This window comes from Quercus robur, chromosome 3, assembly GCF_932294415.1.
Source record: "Quercus robur chromosome 3, dhQueRobu3.1, whole genome shotgun sequence".
Classification (NCBI taxonomy): domain Eukaryota; kingdom Viridiplantae; phylum Streptophyta; class Magnoliopsida; order Fagales; family Fagaceae; genus Quercus; species Quercus robur.
This window is the reverse complement of record NC_065536.1, coordinates 2,312,425-2,329,443: the sequence shown is the minus strand read 5'-3', so window position 1 is coordinate 2,329,443 and position 17,019 is coordinate 2,312,425. Positions and strand designations below refer to the sequence as shown.

Genomic DNA, 17,019 nt, shown 5'->3' with positions numbered 1-17,019 from the left:
ATAATGTAAATATTATTGAAACCAACAGCAATAAAAAATACAAAAAAAAAAAAAAAAAACATGCAGCAAGAAGTTGCAGACACAACAAAGTAATTTTGGCAGACAGAAACACCAATTGACCCAAATCAATTTTCACAATTACAATAATATCACAAGCCTTGTCTTCACATACACCAACACTTCAGATCTATATCATCATCCACAATCAATTTTCAATTGACCCAAATCAATTTACACACCAACACTTCAAATCTATATCATCATCCACAATCAACTTGCAAATATTAACAAAGAAAAAACAGATTAAAGTACCAACGACGGCAACGGCGACGAGGCACAGAGTGAGCTACGACAGGGACGAGGGAGAGAGGCAGAGATGAGCGTGAGAGAGTGAGCTACGATCTGGGTTGAGCTGCGACGGCAACGAGGGAGAGAGGTAGAGACGAGAGAGTGATTGAGACTTTGAGAGAGTGAGGAAGAGATCTGGGCTGAGCTGCAACAGTGCGACGGCGACGAGGGAGAGAGTGATTGAGAGAGTGAGGATTGAGGAAGAAATCTGGGTTGAGCTGCGACAGTGCGACGGTGACGAGGGAGAGGCAGAGACGAGAGAGTGATTGAGACTTGAGAGAGTGAGGATTGAGAGTGATTGAGAGAGGGTTTCAGAGTGAGGCTAAGAGTGATTTTTGAGAGAGGGTTAAAAAAAAAAAAAAAAAAAAAAAAAAAAAAAAAAAAAAAAAAGGCTGAAATTAGGGAACCGTCCGAACCGTGTGAACCGGTCACGGTTCACAGACCCGGACGGTCGGACCGCGGTCCGGACGGTTCCATGCTTTTTTCGCATGGAACGGTTCCTTACCTTAAATGGACCGTGAATTTGAACGGTTCCCGGGTTTTCCGGTCGGACCGTACGGTCCGGTCCGGGTTTAATAACCTTGATTTTTATTCGATTAAATTTCTTGAAAGTTCATATTTCTGTGGGATTTGATACATGGAGATTGAACAAGTAGCTACAATGCATGACATGGTCAAACTTATCTGAATCATACTTATCACATTTGTCCCTTTGTTAATTACTTTATTCATTACCCTTTTAAGGTGATTGTCTAAGGACTTGAACTAACGTAATATTTTAAAAGGTAAGAGGCTCGTAAGTTCAAAATTAGTATTTTTTTTTTATTTTTTGGTGATTCTGATGCAGATTTTAAGGGTTCAAAATTATTTTTTATTATTTTTAATTTTTTTATTACAATTTGATGAAGTGGTGGACATTTTTTTTTATATGGACTTGCCACATTTTACCACCACGACTACTTAAAATTGTGTAAAAATTGAATCTATTTTTAAAGCAGAGTTTATGGCGTATCTTTGTATTAGAACTTAAAAATCCACTTTCCTCTTTAAAATTGAAAAAAAAAAGAAAAAGTTGATTAGACTTTCCCTTTCAAAAATTATAAAGCTAGCTTGATGACTTCATATCTTTTTTCGGGCTGAATCTGATACTTCAATTCATATCCTACTACATGCGAATAGACTTCTTCAATATATTCATTTAAAATGTAATATAAAACGCTGATGCAAGAACGGAATTGTCAAAGTATACCCCTAAAAAAATGTAATATATAAAAAAAAAATTAATATAAAACTCATTTGATGATCAGTATGAGAATTTGTCATGGATATTTTCAGTCATGACCATAATATTCATTCTTCATTGCCACTCGACATATTTGAAAGTCTGAAAAAAATAAAAAAATAAAACCCGTACTTTTCTGAACCAGCTGGCCTGGAAAATTAGAAGTCAAACCAAGCAAGGAGGCGAAGGGAGTGTACCACTGTATATGGAACTGTTCAAACTTAGACAGCTTAAAGCTTCACTTCTTTGCTTAACGCACATTTTGGAATACAAAAAGTAAAAGCAGCCGGCATAATCTTCTTCTTTCCTTTTACCTATAAATATGAACTTAACATCAACCATTCCCTTCAGCTCAAATCTCAATCACCTCATTTCACCATCTTCCTCTCACATTATCTTTCTTTGTAGCACACAATCCATTTCTTGCTTCGTTCTTAACTACCTTATATATTGTTCCTTACTCTTTCTTTGCGTCACACAAATTAAGGTCATTTGGGTTGTACAATGAAGATGGCAACACTACACTTGTGCTTGGTTTCTTTCTAATTAGTACATCTACGATGGCTTCTGTCTCATCAGCATCAATCAAAGTGGGCTTTTATAAGACCAGTTGTCCTTCTGCAGAAGCAATTGTGAGAAAAGCTGTGAACAAAGCTGTGTCAAGGAATCCTGGCATAGCTGCTGGCCTAATCAGAATGCATTTCCATGACTGTTTTGTTAGGGTACAGCTTCTTCTCACCCTTATTGGCCACTATATTTTCAGTATTTTATAAATCAAATACACCATTTTCTCTCAAAAAAAGCATTTATGACATCCTTAATTACTACGATGACTTTTGTATGTATTAAAAGCTATGAAGCATGGGTGCGTTTCGGGACTCGAGTGCGGGTGCAAGACTTAGCAATTTTTGAAAAAGGTGGGTGTGGGTGCAATGGGACTTGGAGATTAAAAAATTATTAAAAATATTTTTATTTATATTTTTAATATATTGCTAAGCATACTTTTTCACATTATATAAACATATACCAAATTTAAGAGCAATAGTAGATAATAACTAAAACATGATGTTCATAAATTAAATACAACCCACAAAATTGAAACTAAAACATTCCACAAGATTGAAAGCTAATTTCAGCTAATTTATCAATTTCAAGTCTAAATATCTATCTAATAATTATAATAATACTATTAAAACAATTTTACTATTAAAATATTCTTTAAAAAAATTACTATTAAAAACGCAATATAAAGGCTCAAGTTAAATATTAAAATAGGTTTATTATTCATATATTAGTATTACATGTGGGCCCATAGAAATAAAGCTTTTGTCAAATCTCTTTATCATTTCCAACACCCAGTCACGTGCTAGGTTCACAAAACAAAAAGAAAACGTAAAACAAGGCAAGGAAAATTTAAAATAGAATTGAAAAGGATGAGTAGACAAAATGAACAAAGGAGAAGAAGAAGAAGAAGCAGCAGCAGCAGCCGCCTCTGCCATGGCCTGGGTTTATTCTAGCAACCGTCACGTGTTGGAAAATTGCTGTAAGGGGATGAGTTCATCGGTTTTGCCGCTACCGCTTGAGTCTGAGCAGCGTCGGCGTGAGTCGGGCGAGTCGGCTAAAAAAAAAAAAACCACGTGGCAGGACGCGGCCCAACGCATGGGCAGCGGCGTCCCTTACGCGTCGCAACATCGCGCCGCGTCGGACGCGGGTGCGGCTCCTCTGACGACACGTCCGTGCTTCCTAGATTAAAAGCAAAACCTTATCTTAGAATATCACAATATATAGAAATAACATGTCTATCAAGAGCTTATTTGATCCAAATTTATTTAATTTTTTTGGCTTAAAAGCAAAACATTTTTCCTCAAAAAAGAAAAAAAAAAAAAAAAAAGCAAAACATTTTCTTAAAATATCACATTATTAACATATATAGATATGACATGTGTATCAAAAACTTGATAACTTAAAACTTATTAACCCTTTTGGCTAGCCATGACATTGATACCAATAAAAATCATTTGAGTATTGGTCCTGGCGGGGCTCGAACCCGCGACCTTCGGCTCATAAGACCAACGCTCTAACCAACTGAGCTACGGGACCGTTGCATGAAAAACATTTCATGATATTATCTGTGGCACTTTTCCAATTTGATACTAATCTATATATATATATATATATATATATATATAAAACCGAAACCTTTGCTGGCACCATAATTTTCCATGTCAGCACAATATTTAAAAAATATATATAAAACCGAAGCCTTTGCTGACACCACAATTTTCTACGTCAGCACAATATTTAAAAAATAAAAAATAAAAAATAAATAAAAATTATAACTCCTCAAAACTCTAACAACCTTACCTCTCTCTCAAGTTAAGAAATATAAAGCCACGGTTTCTGCAAACTCTCTCTTTCTCCAGATGTAGGAAGCCCTAAAGCATTCAAGATCTACAAAACCCTAGCAACCTTACCCCTCTCTCAAGTTAAGAAATATAAAGCCACGGTTTCTGCAAACTCTCTCTCTCCAAACGTAGGAAGCCCTAAAGCATTCAAGATCTACAATGCACGGTATAGATTTTAGCTTATAAAGTTCAGCTTTTGTAAGGTTAGTTTTGTTTATATATTAATTAATACATAGTACTTTTTTCACCATTGAATACTCATATAATCAATTCCAAATTCAGTGTTCAAGAATTAAACCAAAATTCTAACTGCGCTATCATAAAATATTATTATTAGTATGAATTTTATAGAGTTGCGGTGTTCAAGAATTAAACCAAAATTCTTTTAAATTATCTATAATATTTTGTCCTCTGAAAATTTTATCGCTTTGATTTTAGTATATTGTGTTTCTTAAACTATAGAGAGATTTTTTTTGGTTTCTGCAAACTCTCTCTCTCTCTAGATGTAGGAAGCCCTAAACACACGGTATAACATTCAAGATCTACAACTCACGGTATAGATTTTAGCTTATAAAGTTCAGCTTTTGTAAGGTTAGTTTGTTTATATATTTAGTCCTTATGTTTAGGTTTAGGTTTAGGTTTTAAGAGATTTATATATTACTACTATGTGGCTGAATTTCCCGTGACATCAGTTTTATGTTTTTTTATTTATTTATTTATTTTAATTTGTTTTATGTAAGGTTAGTTTGTTTACATCAGTTCTTTATCTCAAAGATAAGGCTTTTATTTCTACCGCAAGAAATATTTAGGTATGTATCCCTTGCAAGCACACATGAACTTAAATTGTCTTTTAATATATGCATGCTTTATTATTTTCTAATAGTTTTCCCGTGCATCGCACGGGTTAGCGACTAGTACACATTAATGACATTCTTTTTGAATGGTGGATAATGGTTTTATTGTAATTGGTAGGTGTTAAAGATTATATTTCAATCCAGACAAATTAAACTGACACAAAACGCAGATTTTTTTTAGCTTCATTTTAAATGTCTATCAAGATTTTTCTAGGCAAACTAAACTAGATTGACTTTTTTTTTTCCCCCAATTTCTTTTGTTGTACGACTTTTTAAAGTATTATTTTTTTTAAAGGTGTATTGTTCTTTTATCCAACACTAGTGTTTAACCGGCGCAATGCGCGGGATCATTTTACATATTAATGAACTTTGCATTCAATATAAACTTAGTTATCATACTTCTATTACATATATTCAAACTTAAATAATGTAGTATATTTAAGTATATAGTGTCCAATATCCCCTAAAATTTTAAAAAATTAGTTTCTTCAAATCCCTCATGTGTGTACTTCCCTGTTATGAGAGACTAATAAAAAAGAATCTGACTTTAAGCAATTAAAACTTACATGACAATTTCAAATACCAAATCTGCCATTCCTAGGAACCATAATTAATCACACTGAACTAAAACTTGCAAGACAATTTCAAATACCAAATCTACCATTCCTAGGAACCACAATGAATTAAACCATAAGATTTGAGAATTTTACACCAAAAAGTTTAAAAAAGAAAAATGGCTACTGGTTTGGTCAGAAAAATATTAGTCAAATAATAATGCATAATCAATAGTACATTGGAATCTCAAATTCTAAAACCAAACCAATATATAACCCTTAAAAGGGACATTGAATCCAACTTTTTAATCACAAAAGAAAAAAGAAAAAGTTGTAGTGCATAATCAAGCCACAATATATAAACAAAACAGAATTCCACCTGCAACAAATAAAATGCATAATCAATAGTAGATGGGAATCTCAAATTCTAAAACCAAACCAATTCATAAGTCATAACCCATAAAAACAACATCGAATCTTAATCTTGACCCTAAATTTCAATTGCAAAACAAAAAAAGAAAAAGAAAAAGCTCACAATCCCGAAAAAGTTGCAATGATACAGAGAAAATTTGTTAAATAAAAGTAAATCATCTATAAGTACTCAAATCCAAAACACTAAGACATACACAATAAAAATAATCATACCGTAGATTATTCTTTTGAAGGTAGTCATATATATTTTTTGTTTTATTTCAATAATCTATAAGAAGTAAATCTTATGATTCACAATATTCAGTATTGTGGAATTGACTAATCTTTGTCTTATCTATATATATATATATAAAACCGAAGCTTTTGAAGCTCCCACAATTTTCCACGTCAGCATTAATTAATTAAATAATAATTAAATACACCCGATACTCCTTAAAAAAACAAAAAAAAAAAATCTCTCTCATTTGTCACCCTAAACTCTCCTTCCCCCTAGCTTAAATATCACCCTTTCCTTCCCCCAAAATCAAAACCCAAAACCCAGTTCCTCCCACCGCCGTCGCCAACACAGATCACCGCCACCGCATTGATTTCTCTCTGCATCTCCATCGTCTGTTTTCTAACATCTGCGTTCATGGTGGTTTTTTTTTCCTAGGGTTTTGATTTGGAAAACCGGTTTTGCTATTGATTCACCACCAATCTCCTCTTTCACAGGTAACGTCTTTTCTCTTTTTTCTCTCTTTAGAGCACCGGGCATTCAGGTTTTTCTCTCTCAATCTTTGGGTTTTCAGTTTTGGTAGATATTTGGATTCCAATTGGTTCTTAATTTTTCCACTCCTACATAGAATTTTGATTTTTAGGTTTTTGAATGTTTTCGTAGATATTTAGATTCCAGTTGGTTCTTAATTTTTCCACTCCTACTTAGAATTTCGATTTTAGGTTTTTGAATTTCTTGATTTTGGCTAATCAGAGAATATTCCGTGACAACATAGCTAATAAGAATGCTTTTAAATTTTATCAATCTTTGCAAGTACCCCAGTGCTGGTGATTGTATGGGAAAACTTCATATCTATTACCTACAAACTTTTGATTATTCATGCTATCAGGTAATGCATTCACCTACATGCAGTTTTGAAATATTCCTTTCAGGATATGCTTTCTGACAAGCGTTTAGGTCCTATGCATCTTAGAATATTAAAATTTTGGAAAATTTGGCAAGGTGCTTATGACTCAAGTAAAAAGGAGGCTAATTCTGAAGAAGCCACAGATAGACAGTCCTTCCTTGCATCAGGGGGCCGCTATTGAATGATCTATCTTCATGATGTCAGTAGGTTTGCTACTTTCCTTTGTTTTTAATTTTTATTTTGTTAATCTCTGCCCACTCACTAGAGTTTCTGTACTGCTGTTTATCTCTGGGAGTTGTGGACTTCTTTCATTGTAATTTTGGATGGTTCTTGCTTCATTTTGAACGAAATTTCTTAATGAAAAGTTATCTGTCTCATATATGTGACTTCCAACTTCTTTTTTAGTCTAAGTTTTATATCAAGGTTAGCAATCTGACACTGACCCAAAAAACAAATGAAATAAATATGACTCTAGGCTTACTTTGTATTGAAGATTTTTTTTTTTTTTTTTTTTTTTTAAGTGTATACGATATATGCTTACATTAATGATTTTTTTTTTTTTTTTCCATATAGCAGGTAATTTGTTTGTGTATTTTGAAGACATTTTAATGGGTAATATAATATTTTTGTCTTGGTTTGTGTCAAATTGTAATTTATAGGTCTTAATTTTATGTTTTCAGTTAGGCTATAGCTGTTGCTTTGCAAATAGCTTTTGTTTGTAGCATATATTTCTTGAAATTTATACATATATTTTTAGGACTTGAACTTTCTACCAAGAAGACATATGCTAGGCACATGGAACTTTTCTTCCTTCTAATTTCAATTGGGTATTTGTTCTTGTGCTCCTTATTTTGAATTATGGCAGGGCAATTGATGTTTGTCTGGATTTTTGCTACCTAGAATGTTACTTTTATGTTACTTTTGTTGCTCTTATTACTGCAAGGCTGAATAGAGTCTTCCTTGATTGCCTATACAAACATAGATGATTTTGAAAGAATTGGAAACGACATTTATTTTTTGGCTTTGGAATATATTTTTGACTGCAGAGAAAATGTCATATCTCAATTGGGAGAGGTTGAAGAAGAATAGGGTCAAAGCCGAAGTTCGACATGGAGAGATTATCTCTTTTGGTAAGAATATCATTCCATATTTTTATATATGATAAATGTTACTGATGTGTTAGATATTTACTTTAAAAAAAAAAAAAAAAAAAAAGGCTTTGGGAGAGGTGGGTTAGGCTGATTTCAAGACTCAAACTTGGAACACATTGCTTGAGGCAGACATAACTTGCCATTACAATGTCTTTTATTTTAATTTTCTCTATAATCTGTAGGATTGGTCTTTGATTCTGTAGGTTCCTTGAACAAATTGAATTTGAGGAATTGTCACCCTTAAAACATATATTCTAATGCTTTCAAGTGATCATGTTTGCATTTGTTTACAAAGAAGTTCTTGTGTCTACACCGATACCAAATGGTGTAGTTTTAATAAGAAAAGAATGTATATTCTTGATTATGTGTTATTCAGTTTAATGGTATTTTCTTGTATATTTGCTTCTCATAGTGCTTATTAAAAGTGGCTGTATTGGATATTGCATGATAGTGGTAATGTTTTTTTAGAGACTTTTAATTATTGATTTTGTCCTTTTCAATGTTGGGCTTTTCTGGGTTTTGCAAACGTCTTGATTTGAATTATATGGAGTAGCAAGTATGGTTAAGCTGTATATAGGTAAATCGTTCCAAATTTTTGCAACATTCCCTATTATAATGTTTTGAAGATAAAATGTTAAGGATAGTCTTTTTAAAAAAAAAAAAAAAAAAAATATATATATATATATATATATATTATGTAGAGGGTTGTAATATTATGTATACTACTGTTTAACCCGCGCAATGCGCGGGATCGTTTTACATATTAATGAACTTTGCATTTAACATAAACTTATCATACTTCTACTACATATATTCAAACTTTAATAACATAGTATATTTAAGCATATAGTGTCCAATACCTAAAACTATATACATTAAGCTGTTATGAATATGGGGACATACAGGTTCAGGCATGTGGGTCAATGGTGACAGAGGAGCAGCCCCATGCTAAGTTAATACCATTGGAGTACTTCCTCATGGGATATGAGCCATCTCAATTAAGTGTCAGCCCAAGGAGTCCCTTGAGTCCATCTTGCATTGCCCCGGAACTTCTTTCACCCGAAAGTATGGACTTAAAGTTGGTACATAAAAGGGGGAAAAGGAAAGATGTAAGGAAACAAAAAATTTAGAAAAGGAAGTATATATGATCATTCTTTAATTTGTAACCATCTATGTATATTAGTTGAGGTTGACTGAACTGTCTGTAAATCCTCCAATAATTATTCATCAGTGACAAAAAATTTGTGATAATAAGAACAATAATTGATGGTGACTTTGCTTTTTCCTAGTTTTAAAATATGTCTTTTTCTTGGCACATTATTTAATTGCAGCTTAATGGTAAAACAAATAAACCAAACATAAGGATGATCAACACATAAACACCCTAAGAGCATTCACATCAGTTGGTTGGATAATATGAAGTTATCATCAAAGAATAGCTGCAAGGCTGTCATAGCAATAGAAATTTCACAAACTATAAACAAAAAATTAACCAAAAGATATTAAGATGATACCACTAAAAACCTGTCAACTTAATAGCAATCGCATTCATTGTTTTATTATTAAAAATTCACCCACCAGGTAGGAGGAAAAACAAAAACTGAAAATTAAATTGAATTCTGTAGTTGCTATTTTTCCTCCTTCAATTTTTCTTCTTCTTTGATGCATTTTGTTTAGTAGCATTGTTTCGTTTGCGAAGCATTTGAATAAGCATGCTATCATCTTCTCATTTTCCATCTTCAGCAGGTTTATAAGCTGCAAATAGAGAATTGTTGTGAGAATCAACATGATATTTTCTTTCATAGTAGTTAATTTTCTCAAAAGCTAAACAAACAAAAATATTTTTTTTTTAAAAATCAAGCTAAATTATATTATTTTCAAGCTTGCACAGCCCCAAATCTTGCAAACAGAAAATGGTAATTCTCTATCTTTCTTATAGTTTTTTCAGCATTCAAGAAGCCCCAAAGGAAATTGAAGAAAAAAAAAAACTGTTAACTAATTGACAATGTAAAGACTCACAGATTGAAAAGCTTTAAAATCAATACTTGCAAAGAAAAGGAAACATGCCCATCAAACCAATATGCTCAAATTCCATATCCAATTTTGAAAGGCTTCCATGTGGAACATTCTCCCCTCCCAAGGAACTAAAAAAAAAATCATAAATGCATATAAACCACAAAGTTTGATCATAATCTATGTTTTGTTTAAGCTACCTCATGACATAAATTTTCTTAACCTCATTAATTTTAGACACATATTCTCCTTAGTCTATCCATTCAATAGATGTTTAATTCAATTTCACAACTCCTACTAAACCATACTAACTAACAAAATAAAATAAAAAATCATAAATGCATATAAACCACAAAGTTTGATCATAATCTATGTTTTGTTTAAGCTACCTCATGACATAAATTTTCTTAACCTCATTAATTTTAGACACATATTCTCCTTAGTCTATCCATTCAATAGATGTTTAATTCAATTTCACAACTCCTACTAAACCATACTAACTAACAAAATAAAATAAAAAATCATATTTAAGTCTAAACTTATATGTTGCCAAAGGCTTTGTAGCTGAATTGGCACCTCCCCATGCACAAAGTGCTTGGGGGTCTAGGGGGAAAAGGGTTCGAGCTGCGGGGTTAGCAGCATGTTGTAATTATTTCTCAAAAAAAAAAAAAAAAAAGTCTAAACTTATATGCATTTTATAATGCATAACATACATGCCAACCAAAAAACTTGACTGGCATTTAAATCATCATTGATCCAAATATATTGCATATGGAATTACAAACCTTTTTAAGCCCTTTGAACATTTCTATAAGCTTTCTATAAATCTTGAAGAAAGAAAAACTACTAAGCACTGCAGTTATTGTCCCAAAAAAATGCACCTAAGACTTTTCTTTTGCCAATAAATTTCTATGTACAAAATATAAATGTCTACACTAAGCCAGGAAGTCTCAGATGTCTTCCATCACAGCTGTTATTTGCCAAGGCAGAGCCCCTTTCTTAGAAATATCTCCCCACCAATCTTTCTTTTTTTTTTTTTTTTGATAGAAGAGATTGTATATAGTAGAGATAAACTATATGGTTGTTACTTCTACGTTACCTACCATAGAAATACAAAGAGTAGTACAACCTCAACAACCATTATGATTTTAATCAACAATATTGTACACTAACACATCAGGCATAAACTGTCAATATGATTGGTTAGTAATAGGAAAAGAAGAAAACCTAAGAGCTCATAAATTTAGCAAAGTAAACATACATTCATCATGATTAACGCTTTGCATGAGATTCTGTGTGTTTTTTGAAGAACAAAATTGTATTTGAAGGTTGGTTTATTTCACTTAATGTAATAGTAAAATATGAAAGGGGGTGGATGGTTAATTGTTCAAATAATGATGCTCATAAAGTGCAGGTGTTTTGCTAATAGAAATAAAATTGACTGGCATTGTTTTCGAGTGCCAGGACAGATTGGGGATAATGTATGTAAGAGGAAAAGCTACGTAAATAGAATTGATATTTCTAATTGAAATTACCTCTGCTTATATCTCTGCAAGTTCTTTTATAGTCTTAGATACAAATTTCTCAGTCGCTTTGTCAAATGAAATGAATGTTGTTGAATCGGTTTTACTTTCTACTTGGACATGTATCCTACACTTGTTTCAGTTGCAAAGTTGTTAGTATAATGTATATTTTTATTATGTGTGCATTTGTAAATTTACAAATAGTTTTTCTCGTTTACCTTTGATACCTTTGTCTCTAAGTTCCACTCCAAGTCCTTTATTTAAGATATTGATTTTCCATTATGCAAGGAAAGTTCTCCATCATGTACTTCACGTGGTCTCCTTGGTATCATTTGTGTAACATTAATGTCCATTGTGGTGTTCATTCTATGCATCACCATTTGACATGTTTTTCTGTTAGTTTGTTGAATATTTAATTTTGATATATTAAAAAAAAAAAAAGGAAATAGGATGGCAGTAGTTACTTCCATTATAATTTAACCCTCCAAAATTCTATCAAGATTTTTCCAAAAAGCATTTTATTCACGTGTTGCAAGGGCAAAACCGAAACAAAAGAGAGACTACTACACATTGATGGGTGACTGTAAGACCAATTTCTTAATGCAATCTTAAGTAACAGGTTGGAAATTAAGGATTGTTTGTCAATAGATCATGCCTACTGTCAAATTGTAGTACATTTTCAAACTATAGTAAGACCAAGCACCAAAGTTTACTAAAGACGTATAACCCCTCTATTTATGATAATTTTCATTACATAAGATTAAAGGTGGATTATAATATTCAAAATATTACCTACGGCCATCAAAAACTCATACTCTAAGAAATGATAATATGTATTTGTACAATGATAATCTATTCTTCATGGTTAGGATTAGTTGCATATTGTCAAGTGGAATGTTCCACAACAATTGCTGGTCTTCTATTGTTTTCTCTTCACATTTAAGTGCCAAAAAGAACTTGAAAAGAAAATACATGGGAATATAGACATTATCCGTCACCAACAACTTTATTATACCCCTGTTTTGTCCTCTATATTCAACACTTATAAGAGGCATTAAAAAAGCTCAATAAATCTTCATGCTGGTCATGCCAATATGCACTAAAAATATGAAATAAAATAACATTTTAAAATAAGATAAGTTTGAAGAAACAATTAACAGAAATAATAGAAGTCCTATACACAAATAGAAAGAAGTACAAAGTATGCCATATAAGAAAGGTGAAAAAGAATTAAAAGTTTAAAACCTGTGTTAATGACAGATTGTTGTAGACAATAAAGGCTATCCTGCAAAGAAGATTAGCCAGCCGCATTGGGTCTACCAATCATGTTAAAATTGCATCCTTTGTTGGTAACACTTCTAATTCTCTCATGTCTCATTGCCTCCCTACTCTTTGCTCTCTACATAGATTGAAATATAAATAACACAAACAGAAACAATAGACACCATAGGTTAAAATTCAATCATAACTCTAAAACAAAGAAAGAACCGATGAGGTATCCAAAAAAAAAAAAACTTGAGGAACATTAATAGGTCCATGCCAATTAAAAATAACTGATGTCCACACCATTATAATTCCACACAATCCAGGGGCTCCAACAAAAGGCAAACACAAATAGAGAAACCAAGATTTTGAATCAAGAATTTAACAAAAAACCAAAGGCACGAATTTAAAAATGCTCATTACGGGAAAAAACATAAAATAAAATAAATTCTAGCCCAATTACTGTAGCCAAATCCAAATCCAACTGAAATACATAAATCCAAACCTATCCAACCAAATGACTAAACATAAAATCAAGTTATGGACTGAACATAAAATCAAGTTATGGTATAATTTAAAAACGAATAAACAATAACCTTTACCTGTAGTGGTTCTGGCTACATGACAGATTCTCTACTTGTCTCCGCAACTTACTGAAATTTCATGGTATTTAAATACCAGAAGTAATCCACAATTATAAAAGTATACTAACAAATGTAATTGAAATTTGAGACAAACAAAAAAAAAACTTTAGAACTTGATCCATTTCCTTTTACTATTATTAATTTAGATTTCACAATTTAAACCCATTAAAATCCAACATCAAAAACAACAAAATCAAGACTTAAAAATATCTTTTTAAAAAATATATAGAGAAAGTTATTCTATCAGATTTCAAAATCCCACAATTTCACTCCCCTTAAAAAAACAGAACAGATAAGAGGCCAATAAAACACAGGTAGGATTTTCATATTGTGAGTGTTTTCCCTGATTTTAACAAATAGAGAGGAAAAGGGTTATGAATCCAAATTCCTAAATTGACAGCAAACCATAATCGAAGAGAATGTAGGGAAAAGAAATTAATACCTTTGCTTTGATTAAATTAGAGACTCTAGATCTGCAGAGAAAGAAATTGAATGATTTAAATCCAAAAAAGAAGAATTCAAACAAACCATTACCGAAGATATTTAATAAAAATAGTCAAATATCATAACTCCGAATTCCTTAACCCTAATTTCAGGAAACAAAATCTCATTGCAATTGTATAAGTGGAAAACATATAACAAAATTAATTTAACTTCAAAAATTTGAGGAATTCAATAATATAGAGAGAAAGAAACAAATACGTGAATCTTAAATTGGAAAAAGATTAAATTAAAGAACAAACCTGTAGCCTGGATTGAAGGGATTGAATATTCTTGAAGAAAAAGATTAGGGTTCATGAGAAGAGAGAGAGAGAGAGTTTGGGGATATTAGAAGAGATTGTACGGCTCTTCTTCATCTTGATTGGTGTCTGATGTTTTGGGTTTCAGTTTTTGATCTTTCGATCTCTCTCTCCTTCTCCGTTCTCAGTAACGCAAGTGTTTTTTGGGAGTATTGTAAGCCCTTTTTTCCCTTTCTCTGTATCGCAATATTGGCAGGGTTTTTTTTTTTTTTTTAAGAGAGAGAAAATGTTAAGTAGTCTAAAAGATCGGTAGATATTTTTTAATCTCTACGTTTTTTTTTTTCTTTTAACATTTTTTTTTATATAAACAATTACAGCCAAACGGGGTTAATTTTTTGAAAACAATGTAATGTATCGCTTTTAAAGTTACACATGTCTGAATTTTAGATAGGGACTTTTCCTATTTGTCATTATCTCCTTAATTCTAGGAACTCATTTTCTCTCAGCTTCTGCTTTTATATATATATAGATTAAGCAAGTTTAGGGGTGATATTGTCAAATTTACATCTTGAGAACTTCGAAATCTTTGTGAACATATAATTTTTTTGTTCTGCCTCCTTCCCATGGCTGTGGCATGTTCCTTTTGATTTTAGGGTAAGGGTTCTACAGATTTCTTAGAGTAATGCAGGATGGAGGTTGTCTAATATTAGCTTTTGAGTAAAATTTGATGGCCAAAATTGCACCATTTAGCTTTTGAGCAATTTTGCCATTGTTAGTTGCAACATATAGCTTTTTAAGTGAATACGTGTAAATTTGTTCAAATGTTAATTTTTATGCTTTACAGAGCTTGGAGGAGTACTTAAATTTGATTCTAGATGATGCTAGAAAAGTCAACATCAAGAGGAAGAGAAAAAAACTTTACATGGGTTCATTTTCTCATTTTCCTTTACTTTTAATCTCTTAAATGTGCATACTCTGAATGTGGTACATCTATTTTGTTATGGGTCAATTACATAAAAAAAAAAAAAAAAAAAATGTAAAGGGTAGATTCTTCTTAAGAGATGCAACACAACAACCACCTCATTGTATGTAAGAGATTCTTCTACCATGATCTTGATTTTTTTTTTTTTTTTTTTCATATTGGGGAAGTTATCAATGGCTTTCCCGTGCATCGCACGGGTTAGCGACTAGTTTACACTAAATGTATCACTTTTTGTAAATACAGGACTTTAAGTCCATTTTCTATTATAACCTCTCTCAAGCCCATAGATATTAGAATCAAGTAGCCTAAAGCTAGAACTGATTTTGTCAATCCTACTCAAATTGTGGAAGCTTTCCCTCCAAAAAGTAGCTAAGGTGGGGATTCTGCATCTGGGAACTTGCAAGATGGAAAAGCACATGGAACCTGTCCTCATCTTAACTCTAAAACTATAGAAGAGCAAGGGTCCTATACAGTTATAGATTCCACATAACACAATCAATCAGCTTTGACCTGAGGAAGAAAAAAAAAATTGATAAGAGAATGATTGGAGGGAGAAAAAAAAGTTATCACAATGAACCAACTGCAAATTATCTACCACCTCAAGCATCAATGTTGCATAATGAAATATTGTAGATACTTAATTTTTTTTAGTATTCTCCCAAAAAAAATTCCAAATCTTCATTAAAGTAGAAGAGCCCAACAATCTAACATACATCATCCAAAATACAAAGGCTATCAAACTCTAAGATGCATACTATAAGCCAATTAACAATGTGTCTGTTACCAAACCAAACCACCTTTCAAACCCAAGAAAAACCAAAATAAAAGGCTTCCAATCAAACAGACCAAGGGTACATACAAAAAATGTACATACAATTAAATACAATTAGATCATGGTAATCTTCTCCAAAAATTTCTAACTCTATCAACTCCTCTGGCTTTGGAACTGACTTAACTAAATCCTCCAGAGATGAAACCACATTTAGCAAGTAATTAACATTAAAAACAAATAATTTTACTTACTAAAAATTACAAAATAATTTTACTCCTCAAACATTTAGATCTTAAACCATCCATCTTACAAAACATAAAGACAATTAGAAAAGAAAAGCCAATAGGAAATAACGAAATGCTATTCTAAAAAAGAACCAAGTAAAAGCATTGTTAAATATTATGTGTATATATATATATATATATATATAGGCAAATATTCCCTTAGGAAAAATTATTATAGGCCAACACCAAAAATCTTATAAGAAAACTATCATATACTTATTCAAAGCAGCCCAAAACACCAAAACCTACAAACATTGAAAAAAAAAAAGGTTTAGAAATCAATCATTATTGAACAACTAACATGTTTTTTCCTACACATATTCAAGAGCTAAAACTCATGATGCCACCCCAAAAACTCTGAATTATGATAAATCAAGAAGAAAGCATCTAAATAAAGAGTATAACACAATGACTTAGATTGTCCCTAATGAATAAATACAAATCATCTAATGACTTAGATTGTCCCTAATAACAGTAAATAATTAAAGATTATAACTTGAGGCCAAAACATTGAAAGAAAGAGAAAAAACGTCCGGATTTTAATTCAAATTCAAATAACAAAAAATAGCGGTGAGGATGTGAAATAAGAACTGAAATTAATGATTACATAATCATCACAAATAGAAATTCAAATCCTTCAAAACCAACACA

At 31.8% G+C, this 17,019-nt stretch overlaps 1 protein-coding gene, 2 long non-coding RNA genes and 1 other non-coding gene across 6 annotated transcripts in view; 2 read left to right on the top strand and 2 right to left on the bottom strand.

Annotated features, from left to right (window-relative positions):
- The window catches only part of LOC126716664 (peroxidase 5-like), a 67,238-nt gene that overhangs the window by 33,289 nt on the left and 16,930 nt on the right, over window positions 1–17,019 (top strand). The gene's annotated exons all lie outside the window — the stretch shown is intronic.
- Window positions 3,657–3,730, bottom strand: TRNAI-UAU (transfer RNA isoleucine (anticodon UAU)). Its single transcript has one exon. It is a non-coding gene; the product is annotated as a tRNA-Ile (tRNA).
- Window positions 7,952–15,435, top strand: LOC126716684 (uncharacterized). Its single transcript, XR_007652220.1, has 2 exons — window positions 7,952–8,126; window positions 15,175–15,435. It is a non-coding gene; the product is annotated as an uncharacterized LOC126716684 (long non-coding RNA).
- On the bottom strand, window positions 9,524–14,610 carry LOC126716681 (uncharacterized). Of its 2 annotated transcripts, XR_007652217.1 has the most exons (6): window positions 14,334–14,610; window positions 14,033–14,063; window positions 13,549–13,599; window positions 12,929–13,082; window positions 11,902–12,049; window positions 9,524–9,902 (listed from the first exon to the last, which is right to left on the bottom strand). It is a non-coding gene; the product is annotated as an uncharacterized LOC126716681 (long non-coding RNA). The 2 variants fall into 2 exon arrangements; XR_007652216.1 differs by lacking the exon at window positions 11,902–12,049 and having other exon boundaries at window positions 14,334–14,600.